This window comes from Sciurus carolinensis, chromosome 8 (genome assembly GCF_902686445.1).
Source record: "Sciurus carolinensis chromosome 8, mSciCar1.2, whole genome shotgun sequence".
In the NCBI taxonomy this organism is placed as follows: Eukaryota; Metazoa; Chordata; class Mammalia; order Rodentia; family Sciuridae; genus Sciurus; species Sciurus carolinensis.
In genome coordinates, this window is record NC_062220.1 from 92104131 (window position 1) to 92110142 (window position 6012).

The following is a 6012-nucleotide window of genomic DNA, read 5'->3' on the forward strand; positions in this document are numbered from 1 at the left end:
GAACATCAAGGCAGAAGGGCATGGCAGAGTAAAACAGTTGAGAACATGGCAGACAGGAAGCAGAGAGACACCACTCACCAGAGACAAAATAGACACCCCAAAGGCACAGTCCCAGAGACTCATGTCCTTGATGCAAACACTACCTTCCCACAGTTACCTTGTAGTTAATCCATTCAAGTGGATAAACCCACTGATTAGGTCAGGGTTCTCACAGCCAAATCATTTCACTTCTAAACTTTCTTGTGTTGTCTCTCACATGGGCTTTTGGGAGGCACCTCCTATCTAATCCATAACACTCCCCAAAACTCCTGTGCTAATTTAGGAATGTTTAGAGATGAAGTGATTAGATTATGAGAGCTCTGATCTAATCATTTAATGTACTACTCATTTTAATGGATTAATTCATTTGATGGATTAATAATTTTAAACTACTATACTAGGTGATAACTATAGGCAGGTGAGGACTAGCTATAGGAGATAGGTAACTGGAGGCATTCCCTGGAAGGATTTATCTTCTTGGTTACCTATTCCATGCAAACACTGTCCATCCCCTGGCACTTTCTGACCGTAATGAGCTGAGCAGTTTTCCTCTGCCATGCCATTCTGCCATGATGTTCTGCCTCACTATGGCCCAGAGCAATGGAGTTAGCCAACAACTTCAAACCTTTGCAAAATATATTAAACAACTGTTTTCAGTCACTTGACAATAGTCACATAGCACTGTGCTCCCTCAGTGATGGGAAACAAATGATAATTGCCCCATCATTCTTTCTGGAGGCCCATTCTGGACTACAGTAAAGAAAGAAGAACCAACAACATAACAACCCATACAACATAGCAGGAGATAGATGATAGGTAGGTAGGTAGGTAGGTAGATAGATACATAGATAGATGGATAAATAGAACAAGTACTATACAGGAAAGAACTTTAGAAACAAGCATAGAAGTCAACCTCAGTAAAATGTACTTCTTTAAGGTGAAACTTCACAAGATCAGCAAAGAATACTTTTGGAGGTAAAGACAACTACAAGGGAATTGTAAGGTGAACGATTTCTAGAGCTAAAATAGACCTGAGAGGTGTATTCAAGTTTCAACCAGCCAGAGTGAGGAGATATTTTTGATTACTTAGGGTATTTGGTAAAGACCTGATTGAAATTGATCAAATTTTGTTTTGTACATGTACAAATAGGCCACAATGAAACCTACTTTTCTGTATAATTATTATGAACCAATAAAAAATCAAGGCAAAGACCAAATAAGTGTGTTTATAAGTAATTATACCACAGTCACAGATAAAAATCTCTTAGGTACTCAGATAAATTTCTAGTCATTTCTGGATAAAAACAAAAAGAATTGGGCTGGGGAGATAGCTCAGTTGGTAGAGTGCTTGCCTCGCAAGCCACAAGGCCCTGGGTGCAATCCCCAGCACCGCAAAAAAACAAAACAAAACAAAAAAGAATCTTAGTAAGCAAAAGGCAGTATTTTAAAACCTTCTCTGTTACGGGAAGTCATACAATAAAATTTATTTCAATCTCAAAAAGCAATAGACCCCAAAGAAATCACAAAGGATTATCTCTTATTAGTAGATTTAAACTTATCACATGAGTAAAGACTAAACTAAATCAGTCCAAAAAAGCTTAAAACAAGGCTCAAAAGAATCTAGCTCTTCTTAAATTAATTTAATGGACTGCCAAAACGAAACAGCACTCTTTAAAGATGAACAACACGATCCATATACCCTACAAAGTAACATTTATTATAAAAAGCATTTAACTAAAAAATAGAGATGTGCTGGGCATGGTGGCACATGCCTATACTCCCAGCAGCTCAGTAGGCTGAGACAGAAGGATCATGAGTTCGAAGCCAGCCTCAGCAACAGCAAGGCACTAAGCAACAAAGTGAGACCCTGTGTCTAAATAAAATACAAAATAGGGCTGGGGATATGGCTCATAAGTCAAGTGCCCCTGAGTTCAATCTCTGGTACCCAGAAAAAAAAAAAAGAGAAAGAGAAAGAAAAACAAAGAGATGTGAAAAAGTCACATAGCATCCCAGATCTAGAAGAAAATTCAGTCAATAGAAGTAGACGCCAAAATTCCAGATAATGAAATTAGAAGAAAAGGCCTTCAAAATAAGTTTTGTAAACAAACTCAAGGATTTAATACAAAATATAAACAAGGAATAGAGAAATGAAGATTTTTTTTTAAGAGAATCAGAACTTCTGGAGACAAATACACTTGTATGAGATAGAAAGTACTACTAGATGAACTTCAAAGAAAATTAGATACTCCAGAAGGCAAGATTAATGAATGGATTAATGAATGTCAAGACATAGCAACATATACTATCAAGATAAAACTCAGAAAAAAATCTGAAAATAAAACTAACAGAACCTCTATAACATTTGTGAAAATATCAAGTACTCTGTGAGTTCATGTAATTTGTGAAAATATCAAGTACTCTGTGAGTTCACTTACTGGAGGAGGTGTCTAGGAAAGAAAGGTAATGTCAAAAATATTTGAAGAATAGTGAGTGAAAATTTTCCAAATTGGATGAAAACTGTAAAGTCTATGTGTCCGAAAGAAAAACACCAAGTGAAACATAAGTAAGATCATACCAACATATTTCATAATTGGCTTGCTTAAAACCATTCATAAAGAAAAAAACATAGTACAGTAAGGAAAGAAAATAAGAATACTGCTGACTTCTCATTAGAAACAATGCAAGTCAGAAAACAATTGAACAGCTTTAGTGTGCTGAGAAAATAAAATTGACAATTAACAATAATAGATCCATTGAAAATATCTCCCAAAAATAAAGATGAAAGTTCCAGGTGAATAAACTGAGAGAGTTCATTCATAATCAGCAGATCCACATTAAAATAAATATATAAAAATTTCTTTAGGTTGAAAGAAAAATGATTCTAGGTGGATAAGTCCTATAAAAAGAAATGAAGGATAGTGGAAATGATAAATATGGGTAAATATATACATTTTTCTCATAGTTATTTAAAAGAAAATTGCTATTCATAGCAAAAAAACAAAATTTTGTAATTTACCATAAAAGTAGAAATAAAATATGTAATAGTACAAAGGCTAGAAAGGTTATTAAAATCATATCATTAAAACCTTAAGTTACAAGTAAAATTATATAATAATATTTGAAGGTGATTAGATTATGATATTTTTCAGGTATATGTTGTAAACTCCAGAGGAACCACTAGGAAAATAAATAGGTATAAGACATAAAATATAACACTAAGAAATACTCAATTAATCCAAAAGGCAGAAAAAGAGAAAGACATAAGCAAAACATGGAAAAAATATAAAACAAATAGCAAGATAGGAGACTTACACCCAAATATATAGATAATTATATCTAGTGTGATTTTTCTCAGACTGGATTAAATAAAAGCAAGATCTAAGTAAACATAAATTGCAATATAAAGACTGATTAAAAGTAAAAGGAAGAAAATAATATCCCACACCAAACTATGATATTAATATAAGACTGTAATGGTTAATTTGAATTGTCAACTTGATTGGATTATTAAGAGATGCTGATGACTAAGAGGCTTTGGGGAATATCTAGGAATGATTGGAATGTGGGATAGTGAACTGAAGTGGGGCCCCTCCCTAAGGGTGGGCAGCATGGCCCAATAGGATTGTGACTTGAATGGAATAAAAGTTGGAAGAACAAGGAAGCAGATGCAGATGGAAGCTAGACTCTTCTTGAACGGGTTCTTGATCACTGTTAATTGAGGATATCAGACTCTCGCTTCTTCACTCTTCCCAAGCAGACTCTGTCAGTGATTCTCCAGGTAGCTTCCAGAAGCCTTGGTCTCAGACTAGGGTAGCACTGTTGATTCCTCTTGTTCTGGGGCTTCCACCTCTTGGACTGTGCAGTTACTGCATCTTCCAGCTCTCCAGCCTGCAGACGTTGTGGACTAACTATCCAGCTTCAGGTTGTGTAAGCCAATCTAATAAATTCCCTTTTTATAATCATATTTCCTGTTGATTCTGTTACTCTAGAGAACCCTGATTAATACAAAGACAAAGTAGACTTCAAAGCAGAGAATATTACCAAAGTTAAAGAGGGGCAGTTAATAATAAAAAAGAAAGTTCATCAAGAATATATAACAGAGCTGACACAGCAGTGTATGCCTTTAATCCTAACTGCTGGGGAGGCTGAGGCAGGAGGATGGCAAGTTCAAGGCCAGCCTCAGTAACTTAGTGAGACCTTCAGCAACCTGGTGAGACCCTGTCTCAGAATAAAATATAAAATGAAGTAGAGGTATATCTCAGTGGTAGAGTGTCCCTTAGTTCAAACCCCAGTATCAAAACAAACCAAAAATAAAAGGAGAAAACAAAATGGGCTGGAGGTGTAGCTTGGTGGTAGAGCACTTGTCTGGCACGTACACGGCCCTGGGTTCAATCCCCACACTAGGAGGATAAAAGACAGCAATCTTACATGAGGGAACATCTAATAACAGAACTTCAAAACACATGAAGCAGAACCTGACAGAGTGCTTGCTCGCTTTGGCAGCATGTATACTAAAAGTGGAAGAATACAGAAGAGATTAGCATGGCATCTGCACAAGAATGACATGAAAATTCATGGAGTGTTCCATATTCTCAATTAGAACAAGGTATATTCCATGCTTGTATAATTATATCAAAATGGACTCTACTGTCATGAATAACTACGAAGAACCAAAAAACAAAACCAAAAACCCAACAGAACCAAAAAGAAAATCAACAATCACATTTAGAGATTTCAATAATCTTCTGTCAATAACTGATTAAGAGAACAGACATAAAATTAATAAGGATATAGAGACACAAACATCCCCATCAACCTCATTAACATCTACAGAACACCACATCTAACTTGGCAGAAATACACATTATTTTTAAATGATCATAGAACATTCCCCTAGGGAGACCACATGCTTGGCCATAAAATGTCTCAGTAAACTTTAAAGTATTAAAATCACTTAGAATATCTTTTCTGATGACCAGGTGGCATTTATTTGAAACCAACAACAAGAAGACAATGGGAAAACCTCGAGTATTTAGAAATTAAACAACATACTTTAAAATAACTCATGGACTAAAGAAGAAATCAGAAGAGAACTTAGAAAATATTGTGAACTGAATATTGTGATAATGAAAACATGACACCATAATTTGTGGGATGAATCTGATGCAGGGCTTGGAAAGAAATGTATAGCTTTAAGGGCTCAAGTTAGAAAAGCTGAAAGGACTAAAAATCAACAACCTAAGCTTCCACTTACATAACTAGGAAAAGAAGAGTAAGTTAAACCTGAGGCAAGAAAAATGGAACACAATCATAACAAGTAGAACTCAGTGAAATACAAGAACAGAAAATGATAAAGGAGCCAATGAAACCAGAGCTCTTCTTTTGGAAAAGATGAACAAAATGCAAAGTGGTCAATGAAGAGGAAAGAGAGCAGACACGAACTGCTGGTGTCAGGAATAAATGAAGGGGCAGGAGTACAGACCCCACAGACATGGAAGGGATAGTGAAGGAGCATTGTGAATATCCTGTGCCAATAAATTTTATACCTTAAATTCCTATTACATTACCTTAAATTCATATTACATTAAATTGATACAAGAATAAAAGGAAAATCTGAGCATTCCAATACCTATTTTAAAAATGCGTATATAATTAAACACTTCTCAGACTAGTGATTTCGAGCAAACATATAATAGGAAAATATCAGTCCCACCAAACTCAGAAAGCAGGTAGAGGGAATCATTTTCAACTTAATTTTTTTTTTTAAAGACAGCATTATCTTGAACAAAACAAGGCAAAAATGTTATTTAAAAAAAACAAAAGTCAGGCATGGTGGTGTGTGCCTGTAATCCCAGTGACTAGGGAGGCTGAGGCTGGAGAATGGCAAGTTCAAGGTTAACCTCAGCAACTTAACCAGACCCTAAGTAACTCAAGAAGATCCCTTTCAAAATAAAAAATGAGAAGGGTGGGGGA

General features: G+C 35.4%; 1 non-coding gene across 1 annotated transcript; it reads left to right on the plus strand.

The window, feature by feature from the left end:
* Nucleotides 1-4526: 4526 nt before the first annotated feature.
* On the plus strand, nt 4527-4633 carry LOC124992089 (U6 spliceosomal RNA). Its single transcript, XR_007110084.1, has one exon. It is a non-coding gene; the product is annotated as a U6 spliceosomal RNA (small nuclear RNA).
* Nucleotides 4634-6012: the final 1379 nt, after the last annotated feature.